The 19,217-nt window shown below is 39.9% G+C and overlaps 1 long non-coding RNA gene across 1 annotated transcript; it reads right to left on the reverse strand.

The window, feature by feature from the left end:
* Positions 1-351: 351 nt before the first annotated feature.
* On the reverse strand, positions 352-9,114 carry LOC131459169 (uncharacterized). The gene is made up of 3 exons (XR_009240217.1): positions 9,102-9,114; positions 8,818-8,877; positions 352-558 (listed from the first exon to the last, which is right to left on the reverse strand). It is a non-coding gene; the product is annotated as an uncharacterized LOC131459169 (long non-coding RNA).
* Positions 9,115-19,217: the final 10,103 nt, after the last annotated feature.

Raw genomic sequence — 19,217 nt, forward strand, 5'->3', positions numbered from 1 at the left:
GCGGAGGTGCCCTGGGATTTGACTAATTTGAGAAGGCAATATGAAGAAACTATCCAGATTTTCAGGGAGCATAAATGTGTGCATGTTATTCCCTTTATTTATCTATAAATTTTATCTATTATCAAAGATATATGGATAAGGGTATTAGTCTGATAATCTGCAGATATCCAGTACAGGGAATTATACTAATTGTGTATGTAACCCCATGGTTACAGATGATGATTTTGTTTCCTTAATAAGGACCAGAAGATTTTAAGAGCGTCAAGAAGTCCTGGTGGTTGAATAACATAACCCATGCAGAAATAGATTTGAATAATGTCTATCATTACACAACAGCAAAAACAAGCTGGCTAAAGGCCTTCATCACAATAATCAAAACAAGTAAAAAAATATATAAAATAATAGAGTCTGCACAAAAGAAAAAGATAGAAGAAGAAAAAGAAAGGGAGGGGAGCAAGGAAGGGACAAGGAACCCATCTTCAATTAGTGAGTTTGCCTCGCCATCCAGTTAGCTGGAATCTCAGTCTCACAGCTGATGTTCTTCACAAAACCTTGGTCCTGTCGTGGGAAAAAAACAACCCATAATGTGTGACAGGTCACATGCATAAAAGTCTAACCTAAATGCCATACCTAGTTTCTTACAAATAGTCATAGTCACTAAAAAAACTGAAGAAAAAAAAACATTCTGGGTTTCATTCACAAGGTATCTGGGCTCTCCCTCAGAGATTGGTTGAGAAGCCCAATCATCCGGGAGGGGCTCACAAGAGAGCCGCTGCTCCTCTGCATCGAGAGGAGCCAGATGAGGTGGGTCGGGCATCTGGTTAGGATGCCTCCTGGACGCCTCTCTGGTGAGGTGTCCCGAGCACGTCCCACCGGGACGAGGCTCTGGGGAAGACCCAGGACTCACTGGAGAGACTATGTCTCTCAGTTGGCCTGGGAACTCTTCAGGATTCCCCAGGAAGAGCTGAACAAAGCGGTTGGGGAGAGGGAAGTCTGGGCTTCTCTGCTCAAACTGCTGTCACCGTGACCCCGACCCGGATAAGCGGTAGAAGATGGATAGATTCAGCTCTGTTGTACAACAAATTAATTTCCTACTCTGTCTGGCTTTAAATAAGTGTAAACACATCTCATTTTAATAATGTAACCATTGCTCTTGTTTAGAGGTATAACCTACCTAACAATCAAGGGCATATATGTTAATGCTGGTCTAACATCTTATTTTCGATGTGTCCTTGCTGTGGAGTTGAGCTTCCTGTAAACAGTGCAATGCTTGGTGGGCGGAAGTGAAGCAGACGATGGAATACAAGTAAAACAATGGCAATTGGAATGTGTTGCCCTGGTGGTAATGATGAGAGGGGGGAAGGTGATGTTGGCACAGGCCGAGGTCACACTGCCCCTAGTATTATCGCAGAAGGTGGTCGGCCTAATGAGGAGGACTGTTTCTGGGCAAATGGCTGCCAAGTTGAAGTTGATAAGTGTGTGAATGCCGTGTGTTTGTGTGTGATGCTTTAGTATTTGGCCTCAGATCACAAAGACAGATAAGCAGACAACGTTCATAAAATCCATGCACTCTCACATATTCACACAAAGGCAAAATGGTCATGTAATGCAGTCGGTACAATCTATTGAGAAACAATTTTATTTAATGGATTGTACTTAATGGCAAGGTGAAACCTGAAAAATGTGTAAAAGAAACCCAATGGATTGGGGATAATGTGTGGACAGCAATTATGTGAAATGTGTGTTTCTGCAAGTAATAAGAGACACTCACTGTTTCACCTTTGTCACAGTTTGTGTCAAAAGATATGCAGGTAAGGTGGGTTTTAATAATTTGTCATAGTTAGTATTTTTTGAAAAAAGCATCAGAATCTGTTGTCTGAATTGATGTTTGAAAGGTCTGCTGTTAAATATGTTCACCCTCTCAACACCAGAACAACAACTATGGGGATGTTATAATTTTAACAAAGTGGAAGTTAGACCTGAAGATGGTGCGAGGTAAAAAAAAAAAAAAAAAAAGATTACCAAAGTGGCTATGATTCATCCGCTGGTGAACATAAGTGACTGTAAATTTTACTGGCACAGAAAACATCCCACATATTTCACCCTTATGATAATAGTGCTAAGACAAAGACATTTTAGTGTAGAGACAGACCACTTACATCATTTTGAACATTAAATTTCGCTCTTCAAAAGATGGAAGGATGACACATTCAGTTTCCTTTCCCTTTCTGTAAGTAGGCAATCCTCTGCTTTGTAAGAAAAGCAAGGGATATCAAACTAGTATTACATAAATACATTTATTTCAATTGCAGTAGAGTGCCAAAAACAAAAGAGAGGTCAGAGTGTACAGCACCACATCTCAAGACTCACACAAAATCTTGCACATGCAGAGGAAGACCATGCTGTAGTTTGCCCGTAATGGCTGCCTGGAGGCAATACCAAAATGGCTGCCACATGTCAAGACTTTTGTAGAAGGACATTGGCTATAGGAAAACTTGGTTTGACCAGACTTGGTCATCCTTTGTAATATATAATCACCTTCTGTCCCAGTCAGAATGGGAAATAACAGCACCACAATCCCAAAGGTAGTGACAGTCATGACTGACATGTCATTAGTATTTCATTTTCCAAATGTCAGTGGCCCTGTCTATACTTGGCATTATAATGCATCTCGGCTGACCAGATTGCATTGCCCCAAGAATTAGAATACATCTCAAGTGACCACTTGTGATCTCACTTCCTTGCTCTGTATGCAAATAAACAAGTAGTACATCATTGCCATTTGCAAAGACCAATATGTTACTGGAGAGGGAGCCAGAGGGGAATAGGAAGGGCTGAATGAATCAATACTTTGCACAATTCTACAATGAAACAAGACTATTTAAAATGTAAAAACAAAACAAAATCTATATGATGGTCAATGCTGATAGAATAAATATAATCAAAGTATGGGGGAACAATGAGGAGGGTACAGGGGATGTAAGCTGAGTAGACAGTCCTTCATGTGACCCAGGAATAAATCAGTGAACAAAGTGATCAATCCAAAATACATCTTCAGATAATTTTGGAAACTTTCACATCTGCACTTAGCCTGTGATGCGATTGTTCAATGGACGGTTTAAGCTGCGTACAGTCACTATCTGCAAACTCTTTAAAGATGCTGTGAGAGCAGCTTGCTGATGAGTCACAGATTCTAATCAGATTTTCAGTAAGAACCGAAACTCAAGCCAATCAGAGAACATGATGGGGTGAAAGCAGGTAAAACCCAAACAGGAATACAATAGCAGTTAACATGTCAGAAAGCATGGTCTGATTCAGAGTGATTTTGTGATGAGATAAACAAGTCAGAGTTCCCTCCTAGTGGAACATCACGCATTGTGTGAACCACACTGTGATCCGAGAAACTTGTTTGAAGCTTTACCTGACTCTAGCAGGAACTGACAGAGTTTTTTAGGGCAACGTCCCAGGTGTGAGACAGACCCCTTTATCCTACTTTACTGTCCACTGTGCCTGATTTATTTAGAACCCTTCTGTTTTTACTCCTTCTCCCTAGACACAGCATGGGCCTTTATTGGGATGATCTGTGAGTTCAAGATGGCTTATTTTTTTCTCTGTCCTTGTGAGTGTGGTGTCTGGACAAACACAATTAAGGACATATTTTATGCACCAGGATCACTCCCCGTTTGTTTTCTATTTGGGCAATTAATGGCACAAACAAATGGAAAGACAGAAACACATGTGTCTCTGTGCTGTAATACAAAAGTGCGGAAAAGGAGAGAAGTACTGAAAATCAGAGTGAACCCGCCTTGCATCCCAAGCGTGGATGTGTGGGGATAATAGACCCACTGAATGCAGAGTAGCTAGCAATAAGGAGCTTCACCACATGAATAGAAATGGGAGTGTGCACTGTGGCACAATCATAAAGAGGCCTCTGCGTGCAGCTGTCATTTCAGGGGGATTCGAAAGAACAGATTACGTGAGATGATGCTGAAACACAGAACTACCTTCTGACAGCTCTATATGCCGTTATGTAGCAAAACAGAACAAATACAACACAATGTAAAAACCACACTGATTTGTGAATTTGCTTTGACCCCCTTTCCACTGAGTCAGAAAGTGTTTTATGAGAGGGCTGGACAGATAAAGGATGTTGTTTTCCATGCAATCATGTTTTCTTGTCTCTCCCTATTGGCATGAATAATGAAAGATATTCACCTTGTTTATCTTTCAATTCAATATTTACTCGTCAGATGCATTTGGGGGCTTTTCATCATCACTGCTCTCCAAGCGCTACATTTTCCTCCATGGTATTTGTCCTCACTGTTAATGTTTGATGAACACCACAATAAAGGCCTTGAGGGGGGGCTCTACCTGTGCCACAATTCTTTTTGATTTCATCCTCTGCTGATGTTTATAGCCTCTTCTCCAACAGTGTGCTTCCTCCTGAGGGACTCCCTCTCTCCTTTTCAGGACTCCCCCTTTTGCTTACCCTCAAGGTAAATTTGGGTGAGATTGAATAATGCAAGAATAAGTAGGTCACTGATTTGCTTTGATCAGTTGGTTGCATTGTTAACGTAAAGGTTTCCACCAGCTTCAGCTGACCAGACATTTTCAGTCTCCCGTCTCTCCTTATGTATTCGCCTTGCTATGTGAAATTCTTCAATGACAATGTATTTTACACTCATGCACACACTGAAGCAGTTTTGTTTTGCATTATTGATCAATAATTCCATAATACCTCTCAGCATAATGTAACTCAAATGATCTGAGATAAAAGAACACACTGATTACAGCCTCACAACGAAGTCCAACCCATCATGTCACCAATCAGATGACAAGCCAGTTCAAAGAGTGACAAGGAAACTAACCAATCATTTACCCAATTACAATTCTGAAGCACCAACAAAAAATGTCTATTGAGAGGAGCTTAGGATAGAGATCTTCAAATTCAACACTAAACAATTTTTCCAGCAATCTTCCCTACTGCAGTTACTGTGTGACTAACTTTCCACCTAAGAGTGGTTTCCTCTTAAATTTTCTTTGCATTTTCAATAGCCACTACCCTGCATTATTATGCACGTAAAGACTCTCTCTGTAGAGACATTTTATACACATAAAACCATATTAATGTTGCTTTACATATGCTCTTGTATATTATAGCCTCCTGAAATGATCTGGAAATCTGAAATGAAACAGAACACAGGTCCGATGGAAAAGGCTCGATAATCAGGAAGCAAGTGAGTGATTGTCAGTGGTGCTACGGCATCCACATCCAAAGCACGAGCAGCAGAGCCCCTCTGCACCTCCACTGCATCACCCGCCAAGCAGATTGCTACAATGCTAGTGTGCACTGAAGCAAGAAGAGCTTGGACATCAAGGTGGAGGATGATAAAAGCAAGACAGGAGCGTGGTTATTCAATTACCTGGAGAAGGAATTTACTTTATGTTGCCATGATATTTTGGAGTTGTGGCACTGGGACTGCACCCATGCACATATTGAGCAATAGTGGTGGATTTCAACAGTAACAATGAGAAAGCAAATTCCCTCTGAACAACTCATAGAAAACAACACAACTCTGGAGTAAGACAAAGGTAATGCAACTGGTAGAGGAATACTGTTTAAAAGTTAGAGAAAAAAAATTAAAACTGCAAAGGAAATGGAGAAAAAACAGAATCCTTTACAGAGATGAGTAAAAAATATATCAGATCTGGGCTGGCAGCAAAGTGCTGGACTGATTGATCTCAACAACACTGACAACACTTGCGCCAACTATTAGCAGAGAAACACAAAAGACCAAAAGCAGGGTTAGTCATCTGGGAACCATACAAATTCAATTTTTTTTTATTATAATTATTTTTTATCACAGGATAAAACTGCCAGCTACATTAATGCCAAAATAACAGTGCAGTCAAGAAATAATCAATCTTTGAAGAGACCTTCATGCTTCTCCAAGAAACTTATCTTAAACAGTGCTACATGATTTGATTGTAAAATGACTCTCAATCTTTATTTATCTTCTCCATCCATGTTTTAGTCCTGTGCAAAATGGTGGACTCTTCTGAAGCTGATGTGTATCGCTATAGAAGAATAACAACCTTTGGCTCTATCACACCACAGCTAAAAGGGTTATTACTATTTCTGACCACCGAGTCTTTATGCACATGTTGTAAAGCCACGTCTCTGCACTTTTTGCTATCAACACAGTCATGAAGAACAGGGCGGACAGTCCGGGCGACTTTAAGCAGTCACTCCAGTGACATGCTGTGCACAATTATCCAGCTGCAGAGGTACAGTATAGCTGTCATGTATCTTGTTGAAGACAAGGCTGTTTTTTGAAGGCAAAGTGCCCTGGAAACAAAAGAGCCTCCATCCCCACCTACACACACAAACGCACTTTGAGAACACTTCTCTGTTCAGCATATTCAAAGAAAAAACTGTAGCCCTTGAATCTAAGCAGCTACTCTCCACCTCATTAACTGTCTTCAGCCAAGCCCACATCGCGTGAACCAATTAAACCATGCAATAAGTCTCAAATACCAACCCAGCTGTGTATTAAATCACCATATTTGCTATAGATTGCTTTTTGTATTTTAACATTTTACATCACTGCACAAATCTGCAATTAAATTCCAACAATGAAAAATATATTGCCATAGCACAGGAAACTACTTCCGAAGGAGGGGTTATGAGGAAGGGCACAAAAATGCAACTGGAGCCACAAGGTGTATTAAAACAGTGCAAGCTTTGTACAGAATTGGTTAAATGTCATTGGAAGGCAGTGAGAGCTCTGGATCCTTATGTTCATTCAATTGCAGTTCACTTCAGCTAGGTCAAGCTGATCAAGTTAGTTTCTGCTTAGTTTAAGCCAAAATCAAGTCAAGTACATATCTTGTCTTTACCATGAGCTATTATTATTACTATTATTAGGCACTTCTTTTTCAATCATGAAATGAATATTAGCAAAACATACTTAATAATTGTCAAATTACATTAAGTGCATAATATAAAGTAATGCTATATCATTAGCACAAACTGTGCATTGCAAAAAAAAAATGTGCACATAGTAAAATAAATGCACACAAATATAAAGGGAAACAAACCAACAGAAATTATAAATGTATCAATGCTGACATATTGTGCTCTTGAGTTTTTATGTATTATAATAGCAATAACGTCAAGTGCGATCTCAACATAAATTTTACAGACTCGCTATTGCTCCTAGTAAATACGAACACCATCCTAATATGGTTAGTCGTTAGTAAACTCACCAAGACACCATAAAGATATTATTGCCTTTTCAGGAGTGACTTGGCCAAGAAGGCAGCATAACAAACATATGTTGCATGTTTGAATGTCAGCATGCTCACTGTTAGCATTATACAATTATACATTACGCAAATCTATCTACCAAATTTCATGTCCTTATATCCAATTATTTAACATTGTCTATTCAGGAAGTGAACTGTCGAATTATGTGATGCATCTACAAGAAGCTAAACATTTGGACAAATGGTTTGAAAAAGAATATAAGAAGCAACAAATACCAATGGCACATTTACAGCAATAAAATATTCACCCCTGTGTTGTCTTTAAAGATTAGCATCAGTATTGTAAAACGAACACTGGCTGTCCTATTAAGATAAGAAATAAATGTAAAATTAAAAGTATATGCTATGGCATGATGATATTGACGGGCAAATTTCCATATATGACAAGTTGCAGGCAGGAGAGGAGGAGCTATAAGGGAATAGATATAATGTGGTGGCTTGTCTAATACCCCCAAGGCCCTCTCAGTCACAGGCTCTGCACAAAATGATCATCCAGCTGATGTGGCTGGACCAACAAAGCTGTGAGGTCTTTGTCGACCCATGCAGAACTACATTTTCTCCCATGTTAACACAAGAACTTATCTACTGTGGAGCATTGTCGGACTTCTTCAATCACAATCCAAGTTATTCATTTTCCATGCTTTCGGCTTTTCTAACCTATGTAACATATAATATCAATTTTTATGCAGCATAAAAAGAGTGAGTGCCGTGTTTCCAGACAGCAGAAATGAAGTTTTTATTGGTGACATTAAGGTGTTGTCATAACTTCTAAACTGCAGTTTGGTTTATCACTTATATGACTTAGGACAGATAAATATGACTCTACATAAATGTATATGGCATCCTTTTCCTTTATTGATTTGTAGAGTTATATCAAATTCCTGTATGTTAGTTTGTATCACAATTCATGTGATTTTCTTTGTTTTTTCTTTTCTTCCTATCTTTTGTGCATTTTCACTAAAACAATTGTCATAATCATTTTTAAATGTACTGCTATGTGTGTGTATATATATATATATATATTTATATATATATACACACACACACGTGTATATATATACACACACACATGTATATATATATATACATATATGTATACACACACATACAGTATATAACAAAATAATTTACAAATAAATAAGTATAACTCTGTGTGATCCTATAGTGTATATTATTATCTATTATTCATCCTGATACATTACAGTGCTTTAAATAATGTTACTTTCACATTTACATTCACACAATACATCTTTGTGAGTGGAAATCGCTCTCAGTAATCCATTTTATAGTAATTAAACAAAAATTAAACTGAAGATCACACTAACAGGGTTTTACAAGGTGAACCTGAACGCAACACTGAATGTTGCTAAAAATAGCAATCTGCGGCGCTAGACTGCGTGCTAATTAAGTTAGCAGGCAAAAACAGTAGTACACACATGCTAACAAATAAAACATATAAAACTGACACAAGGGGTTCAGATGTATTACCTGCAACACAGCATCACAGTGGAATGATGACTGGGAAACAGCATTGGTCTCGAGATAAGCCTGGATAACACATGGGACAGGTGCACATAATTACGCTAGCGTAACACCAACAATGCACATTTTCATTTGTAAAATGTCATATACCGACAAGACAGATCATTGACTAGGCTCATAACAGTCAGCAAAGTTATTTAAAATACATACCACGGTAAATAACAAACTATTAATAATATAAAAACACAAAGTTATTGCTTATCCAGGACCATGCCTGAAACACAACTTACCACAGTACATTCCTCATAGCTCTGGGTGTACGCTGAGGCAGCTTGCATATACTACCCCTATGCCAGTAAGAGGCGCTGTTGAGCCACTTTTGCCATCATTTAACCAAGTATATTGTACTCTGTTACATACAGGTATAGATATATAGTTATAATGTGAAATACTAAATTTTTCAGCTCAAGATGCCTGTGGTTAAATGATTTGTGCCTTTTTTGTGCACTGTTATGAAATTGTGCTGTATGTGGCCCCTGAAAAATGAGTTTGACATCCCTGATTTAGTGTCCAATTTACCTAATCCCCAAATCTGCATGTTTTTGAACTGTGGGAGGAAACTGGAGAACCCGGATAAAACCCACGCACACACGGGGAGAAAGGCTGTGCATATCTATGTATATATATATATATATATATGTACTCAAATGGGGCTAAATACAATACTGCCACTGTCGACACTACAGGTGCTCCCAGGCAGCAGAAGATGCTCAATGAGAGCTCCTTCACCGCATAGAGAGCAGAACCACCATCCTGTTGAAAGGTCAAGTGGCACAGCGATTGCAGTTGGGTGGAAATTGCTTTCACCATCAACATTGCTGTGTGTGTGTTTTGTCTCTTTGTATGCAACAGGACACCGAGTCAAAGGCTAGCCAGCCTTTTAATGGTTAATCAATAGAGCCAAAAGTCACTGGACTATGGGTCGAGATATATAGAAGTTGAACAATAATAATAAGCCTGAATGTGTCTGTAGAGGTTGACAAGGAAAAGTCAATACCTTTGTACTTTGCCTCCAGACTGATGGCAGCTGACCAGCAGTGAGGTGGTGGTGATTCTTTCAGCAAACGGAGAGACAAAAGGAGAAAGATGAAACAAAGAGAGGAAGATGTTAAGATGGTAATCTCGTTTTAGAAAGATCTAGATTGTGATATGCAGCAGATGAATTGTATCATCCAATAAAAAAAAATGCTCCTCTGTTCTGATGCCTGCCCAATCTTCCATCTTTTTTTTTTCTATAACACTGCCCATTTATCGTCCTTATCTCTCACCTTTCTATATTTATCTGTGTGGAGATTTAGTTTCTTTGATGCAGGTGACCTGCATGTCTATATCACAGCTCTTTAAAGGAACAGTTTTAGTTAGCGGTGTTTCTTGACCTATAGACATTATTTTCAGCAGAAACAAGAAAGTACACTTTCGCCATTATTTTTGTGCACGACTTCCAGTTTGACATTCCCGGTCAGTTAGGGGTTGCTATAACAGTTAGTTAATGGAACGTGAATGGTTTGATCATTGGCCACAATCAAGTCGGGAACGAGGATGTGACGCACCATACAGACAAGGAAACGCTTCGCTTAGGGCTGAAAGCCTTAAATTGTATGTCTGCTCGTTTGACTTTGTTGAAAATAAACCTACTGAAGACGCAAGAGAAGTGGCTGGACTATGAAATATTGGTAAAAATGTTAAGGCAATATAAAACCACAGCTAATTATGATTAAGTGGTCTGAGTTAGTGTCCGTTCATATAGATTAATTAAAACTGTGTTGACTTGGCTTAATTTTATTCATTATTTTATTTAATTCATTCATTCATTCAACTGTTCCACACAGAGCGACATCGGAAAATAATAAAAAAAATATCCACATATGTTATGTGACGCCATTTATTCATGTTGTCGTCCCACTCCATAATACTACAGGGATGTGGATTTCTTATAGACGTTTTTGAGTGTTCTCAAATACCAGAAGTGCCATACAAAAATAGAAAGTTAAACTCTATTGTTTGCTCCTTTTACGAAAGAGGATGAAACCCTTTCTTTTTGGATGTCTTTTTGGCATGTTCTGGGACCAACATCAAGAGGTAGCATTATTTTTACCTCCCCCTTGACATAATATTCAGAGTTTGATTATTTGAGCTCTGTTCCAAACAGTGCAGAAGCATCATTCTGAGCAATAGATCTCGTGCTTATCATATTTCAACCAACTACCATTTAGCTATGATGTAAAGCGGTTGTCTGTCCCAGGCTCTCGTATTCGATGTTTCCCAAGGGAATGCCTTATCTCGCTGGCTTGATGTGTATCTGGACACTTGTCATCTCATTGTATATTGTATATTTTATATCAGTTTTATTCAGCAACAATACGGATCACAGTAGAGCCGCAGAAGACATCTTCAAAGGCTAAGAAGAAGCCTTAATAATGGATTTCTTTAAATTAAGGCTTTGAAAGCCCATATTATCCCTGAAAATTAGAAAAAGACTGAGGATTTTGACTCATACTCCTTGTCCTCTCTTACAGCTGTGTGAAAGTAGCGAGGGATTTGACGCGTGCTGTCCTCGTTTTCAGCAAATGATGCAGCTGCGTACACAAAGGATGAAGTTGAAATGATCAATGCAAAGTAACAGGAGACAATGGTGCTTGCATATCATTCAGAACACAATTGAAGCACATGTGCACCCACATGGACACTATATGTATACGTCTGCAGGCGCATAAACAGGAGATGACACTCTTAAGCGGTTTCTCGTTTAGCCCAGGTTGTCCACTAAATAAGACCACGTGTTAGTACTTTGTAGCACATGATTAGAATTGAACGATGCTGCAACTCATGTCCTAATGTATTGCCAATGGTAGACTGTTCATATAAACAGACAAAATAATACGCTGTTAATATACACACATGTGTTCACAGGTGAGTCAGACGTGCATTATGTGTGTGGTTTTCACAAGAGTAGAGTGAAAAACCTGGATGAAAGGACCACTCTAAACTCTTTTGCTAATGCTAATAGCCTGCTCCCTTTGTTACCTCTCTCATCTGCAAGAATGTCAAGGCTAATCTGTGTAATTCCTAATGATGGCAGCGTGATGATAAACACTGTGTGCTGTGTTCTCCCTTTAGTGTGTGGAGATGGCAGTGGAGGCAGCTGCGCTACAGTGGGTGCTTATCAGATATCTGGCTGGTGCAGACTCTGAAAACAGGGCAGCAATTTTTTTCTCTCTAACTAATTTTCTCCTATATTGCACAAGTGCTTCATAGTATCTGTTTTTTCAGCATTTAAAATAAGTCCACGCCAACATTATCCCATTTCCTGTGCCTTTGTTAAAGGCGACATAGAATGCTTGTATCACACATATATGTTAGTTATGGAGGTCTACTTACATATATTAACTTGTTTTCATGGTTAAAAACCTCCTAATCGCTGCAAACGAGCCGATCAAAATATCTCCTCACTGACGCTCTCGTCAGCCGCGCTGTTTCAGACCAAAACCACACCCCCAGAATGTGGACTGTGTTGTGATTGGCCAGCCAACGAGAGCTTTCCCACTGTCCTGTGATTGGCCAGGTACCTGGAAGTAACGTAATAGATAGTCCAGCTCTCAGATACACAGCTCCCCCTCTGGCACGGTGGATGCGCTGCATCTCAGCAGCTACAACGAGAGTCGTTCTTCTTCTTCTGCGGTTGAATGTACGCAACCGGATGTGCCCGGACTAGTGCCTGCACCGGGAGGCGCTACGGTGGTGAGAGGAGCGGTGAGGATTTCTGATGACGACATCAAATTAAGGAAGTGCCGATCCGCTTCGCAGAGCCCAGGAAAACAATACAACACTATTTTCTCAGCAGTGGCTGAACTGTTTGTTCTGAAACTTTAGGGTTTCATAAACGAGGTAATGACGCAGATACACACACAAACACAGCGTTAATTGGAGCTTCCGGTCTATGTGGGCTTTAATATTGTATTTGTCATGCAGTAAAGAGTATAGTGGTGTACCTACATTGTAGCCTGAAACTTGTCAAATCAAGTCCAAATAGTTTGGGGTTTTTTTCACCCAAAAAAAAAAAAACAACCATGTTAACAGGGTAACCTAGTGCCTTCTAAAGGGAAGGGGGGTTTCAGAAAACTGGATTTTCTCAGCTTGATAATCATTAATAATTACAGTTAGAGTTACACAGGAGTCAAGTGCTGCTAATCAACAGCCTGTTTTGATCCTAAGTTCATTTAGTTTGTCACGCTAATTCAGTTAATTATAACTGATTCAAGTGGTGTCATTGCTAGTTTCCAACTGGCGCAGTTGTCATTTCATGCCCCATGTCGCGTAGGTAGCAAATTGCACTTGCGCTCATCAGTGCGCCCATGGGTGTGTTCATCTTATAATGAGGTGTGGTCAAGCGCAGCGGGGCGGCAGAAAGCTGCCATTGACCAACAAGTGTTTTTTCATGTGTATTTAAGCAGCACATTGGATGCACCAACATCGGTGGGTTTCACGATCCACATACGCTGTGCTTGTGTCACACACGGGAACATGCTTCGGCGCTCCTCCTCTTCCTCATCCGTTTAATGCATTTTGAAAGTTAGTGCATTTCTTTATCCCTTTTATGTGCTGTCTAATGGAGTTGTTGATGGGACAGAGGATCCGTAAACAGTGGAGGCAGTGGGTCCACTGGCCAAGGACCACATACTCATCAGTATGGGGTGTGCTGGCTGCTCGGACTGTAAACCCCTCCTGTGAGTTAAAAGCACACAGAAAGAAAGAGGCACATCCTTCACAGGACTCTTACTAGTGAACTCGGCTAGTGGTCGGCTTAATTGACGGTCAACCCAAAACTGGAGTTGGACACGCCCTAATGTACTTCCGCCACACACTTTAGACCGTTGCACTTTGGATCGTCTAAATAGGGCCCATAGAGATTGCCTTGCTGTTTACTGCATATGGTCATAAAAACACACTCTGAATGATACCAGTGGGCTGTCAAGCACCACAGCAAAGCTTTTCCAAGTAGCCAACCTCCTCCACAGTGGCATCCCATTGCTCGGTGATGCAACAGTGGCAAAAGTGAATGCCACATGATGGACTTGCACTCTGAAACAAGCGAAGGCCTGTTTGCATTTATACATGTTGAAAGTATCCACTCTGTTGGAAGTAGAAAGGCACCAAAAGCGTCATCTTATCCTGTGAGAGTATGCTCAAAATATTTTCCAAATCCCTGGCAACTAACCAGCATAACTCAGGCATGACTCATCTTGTAAAAGCTCCTTAAGCAATATTTTTTATTTACTTCATCTTGTAACCTTTTTAGATTAGAAAAAACACTGGCTAGCACTGTTGCCTCACAGCATGAGGGTTGCCGATTTGAATTCCTGGTTTGACCGAGGGCCTTTCTGTGTGGGGTTTGCATGTTCTCCTCATGTTTGCACACTTGTCCCTCCACGTTGACATAATACCGCTCATCCTCCCTCACCTGCACTCACGCATTTTATAGGGACAAGGTGGAGCTAAGGTGGAGCTCTCGAAGTAAAGTTACTGGTGGGGTGGCAACATTCGCGGTGAAATGCGCATGCTGCCGTCATAATGCGCAGGGAATTCAACATTGCGTGTTTTATCGCCTATACTTACACTAAGGGGGACCACGAAAAAAAGGACTGAGTATTCTTTTTCCACACTTTGGCGACTGGTAGGGCCTCCAGAGTCCCAAATATAAGTATTAAAATGATTAAAAAGTTGATTTTGCATAATATGTCCCCTTTAAGTTTCTACATTTTAAGGCATGAACTGCAACCAATGGGTTCCAGACATTCACCATTTACATAAATGCAATGGGGGATTGTCTTGCTCATACATGTTATCATGTATCATGAATCTCCAGAGGGTCAAGGCTAGGGGTGGCACAAAGAGGCAAGACAGTCACCCTTGGATTGGCTCACTTGGATATTATCCAGTAATTTTACTTGGGAGCTGATGGGCGATGATCGAGATCGTTTCCTGAGTGACTTTTGTAGACATTTTGCATTCTCATATAAATGCAAGAGCAGAAGAGTCAGTTCTCGGGTCTAGAAGTTCCTTTCTACAAATGAATGTCTCATATGTGAAGTGACGTGTGACATGTCTGGCCTCTCTCATGGACTGTTGGTATATTAGGCTGCAGAGGCCATGAAGTCAATGCCCCCTATCAAGACCTTATTACAGACTCAACCATGCTTGCTGCAGCAGATGAGGACTAATCCAGTTATACCAACTGCCTGTGAGTAGAGGCAATCTGCATGGCCGGACAGGCTTAAAAGGAGCAGGTAGCATTTAATACCCAGGCCACACAAACATTACAAACATGCCTGCTTTTTATGGCTACACTATGCTGCCACATTAAGATCCAAGGACTGGCCATTTACAGCCCCAGCGGACTGAGCTGTTGGAAGAATGGGACAATGTAGGTTTTGCTTGGTAAATGGCAATCATGACTCAGCATTGGCAGTGTGTGTGTGTGTGTACTTGTCAACCTATCCAGCCTAACAGTTGACCTTGGCATCGCTACACATCACCAACAGGGGACCTCCATAACAACAGTGGATATTTTTCAGGTCCCCTGTTGGTCATGGTTTAAATCATGCTAAAATGATGTCTCAGGCTCTTTGGTGATGTATTATTATTATTATTATTATTATAACTATTAACATTATTATTATTATTATTATTATCATTATTGCCAAGAGGTGTGTGTGTGTGTGGCCCACCATCACCTTGGTTGGCTTGAGTGCCAACGAAAACACAGCAAGCGTACATTTTTACACACCAAAATCCAAGGTTATCAAAGATGTTGGGGACAATATGGTTACTCATGCTCGACTGAAAGGGACCCATGGTGACTCTCATTTCTAGTGTTCATCTCCTTATGTGTAATTGTTAAAAGGACAAGCTATTGCTAAAGTCACACAAGCTGGGCCTGTATTAGCCTGACAGTGTTACCACGATGCAAATTGATACCCACTATTGCAGATGATATGTGCTTGTGGGAAGGCGAAGTATCCTGGAGGAATACATAGAGTGGGGTGGTGGCTGCAGGGAGAAGTCGGAACAAAAAAAAAAAATGAAAATGGCCTCACGTCATGCCCTCCTTTTAGTGTGACAGATGGACATGCAGTCGATGAGGTGCAGGGATAGAAACGATGATAACTGGGAGATGTGACTGCTCTGTGCATGTTTTAGATACATGTGCTCATTAGCGTGCGCGCACACACACAAACGTGTCTGCACGCATACATAAACAAGTTCATCTGAGCACCGATATTAGGGGCTGTGAACGTGTAATGAAAGAATATTGATTTAAGAATTTACTCTGCTGAAATTGTTGCATCTACCAACCTGCCCATTAATATCATTATTTCTGATGAGCTGCGTGGCGGAATGCTGTTAGCCTTAATCTCTGGGGAATTCACCTGCCCGATCATTATTCATTAGATATGATCCAGTAATATTGTATATGCTACTATTCCTTCAGTGGGGGTGTTGATTGTGACCATTGTTCTATAGACAGGCTCAGGTTAAAGCCTTTAGAGAACACTCACAGACAAAGTTGACAACAAAGAACACATTAAGTAAGTCTCAACTTCTTTCTTTAAATAGGTGAGACCTTTTAAAGTGCAAACAGTGTCAAATGTGAAACAGCAATTCCTTTGAAAATCCATTCACGTACAGCCAACAGTTTCATTAATACATGCCTTATTTTCACAGTAACACAAAACAACAGAATACTGCTCACAGGACAAGAGGCCATTTTACTTGAGGGACTTTCCAGTATGAGAAAATGCCATCCTTGCTTATAATTTTGCTACAACAATAAAAATCAGTTATTTGCTGGTCTAAGTCATCCCTTGCCATTGCCAGTAGCTACAGCACAGTTGCTGTTTTGGAGCAATAAAGAAGAACTGATTCTCATGAAAGTAATAAATGGTTGACCAACTTACCATGGCCTGATTAAGCATTTTTTATTAGTATCAGAGGTTGGTTTCTGACGATCTATTTATTTTTTACAAATTTGGATTGAGTCGTTAAGAGTGCTGCATTGGTTGTGAATTACCTCTATTTCTAATTAAGCTCTCTGGGCCCTCTGTAGCCTTTCACTGATAGGAACAACTCCATATTTCATTCTGCAAATCCACCAAAGTAGAATTGTATGATTGACAGTTTCTAGGGAAAAAAAGTCCTTTACGGGAACTCCACATGCCCCTGATGGTTGTGTGGGGAATGTCCCAGCATGCCAACTAAAGTGGAGAACCCATTTTTGTTTGTTTAGAAGATGTCAGAATGTTCTTGCTGTGTGTGTGCGTTTGGAAAAGAAACATTATTAGACATTATGACTTGAAAGCCGATGGAAAGAGGCTGTCTTTTATCACACAGGGATCACTTTTACATATGTTAACAACATCACCCTTTTGAGGTAAGAAAAAGCATAGTAGGGCCCCTTATTATTAACATTTCTATACAGAAACTGTCAAATTCTGCAAGGCACTGTTTTAACTAAAACCTCCTCCTCTTCCTTTATTTCACTCAAGTGAGAAGATATAAAAAAAATTAAAAAAAATTGTATCCAGGGCAGATATTTCTGAAACACCTCCAGGGGAGCATCATCATCAGTGAATCATCTCCTCGGGTTTATTTAGCTGTAATGGCGTGAAGTGAAATTCAATTTAGTGATGTACCAACTCTCCCTTAGCTTGTCTTGAAGGGATTTTCTGGTAACAGATAGAATCAGTTACAAGATGGGACTGGAAAAAGTATTCCCACCAGAGCCTAAATCTGTCTTAATTACACATTTAAGTAGTGAAGAATAAGGATGAAGACAAACTAGTCCTCTTGCCTTCAGTCTTATGTGTTCAATTTATTAACATGTTAATCTGTATATAATTAAAATATATTTACCAGATTTGGTTATTTTTTTTATAAATTTAACCAGGCAAACTACAAAAATGAACATGTGAAACACGGAAATGACAGAGATAAAGTCTTAAGACTGAATAGAAAACAAATAGAACATGGCATGTAAACAAATCAACGTGTTTTCTATGGATGAAATACGTTTTAAAGCTGTCTGATTACAGGAGAAAAAAAAAGAAAGATTAAGCTGACACCCTCTGGTTTTGCTATATTCAGATTATCATTAGTTAAATGGTCATAGCGCTCAATCACATGTCTGTCAGATGTGCGATTATAATTACTTTGATAAGAAAAAGAAATCGCCCTAATAATGTCTGACTTGTGAGACACGGCAGACAGGATAGTACTTTCAACCCCAAACCCTGTCTTTATTCACAGGAGCAAGGAGGTGAACATAATCATGACTTGAACCACCTCTGGTCTGTGGTGTAACAGCTGTAAGGGCTTTCTACAGTCACGATTCACAGAAGCAAGGAGCCATATTACCTTGTGTGCCATTGCACTGTGCATGTGTGTGTCTGTGCCTGCAACCAAAGGGAAAAATATCACAAAATGTATAAAAAAAAAACTCAGATATATCTCCGTACCTGAAGATTCTCTTTACCTTGTGGATTAAAACAGTCAAACACGTGCGCTTGTAGATACACATCTTTAATTCATCATGGTGAAGATCTGATTTCATCCCTCTCATCCCTTCGAGATGGAAAAAATAATCACTAAAGGTCTTTGTACTTTTAATTAAGAAGATTCCTGGCAGAGATGTGCATGAAGTGTAGGATCGACATGGAAATAAATAAGTCTGTTATCTCCAGTGCCTGAAATGAAACAAACACAACACAGAGAAGTATATCTAACAATGACAGATTACGATAGGTGTAAGTGCAGTCAGATATTCTTTGCACCTTCTATTCTCTCTACATCTTCTAAACATTGTTGTGTGACCTCATATCATTTTCCAATCAGAAAAGGATTTTAAAAAATGATTATTATTATAAACTGCAGCCCATGTCCTGTTCCTTTGGACTAGAGAACCCAGGGGAAACCCACACACACACACACAAGGAGAACATGCATACTCCATACAGAAAGGCCCTTGTTCCAACTGGGGCTCAAACCCTTGTCCTCTTGCTGCAAAGGCAAGAGTGCTGTGTTGATGGGATGTTGTGGCTCATCAGGGTTAAATGAAAGATAATTCACAACACAAGACAGAGGTAATCCCTTCATCTTGTGCAGCCATTTTATAATCTGCCCAAACTCTTCTTGGTGGATCAAAGTGAGGATCTAACATCATCATTCCTGAAAGAATAAGCAAACAGAGACTCATTGAAACTGACGGGGACGCTCGTAGCCTGTTGAGAGACTTTCAGTATAAAAATGTTGCAGTGCTGTAGAAAAATTGGGATTCCTGTTTTTCACCTGTA

This window comes from Solea solea, chromosome 5 (assembly GCF_958295425.1).
Source record: "Solea solea chromosome 5, fSolSol10.1, whole genome shotgun sequence".
Classification (NCBI taxonomy): domain Eukaryota; kingdom Metazoa; phylum Chordata; class Actinopteri; order Pleuronectiformes; family Soleidae; genus Solea; species Solea solea.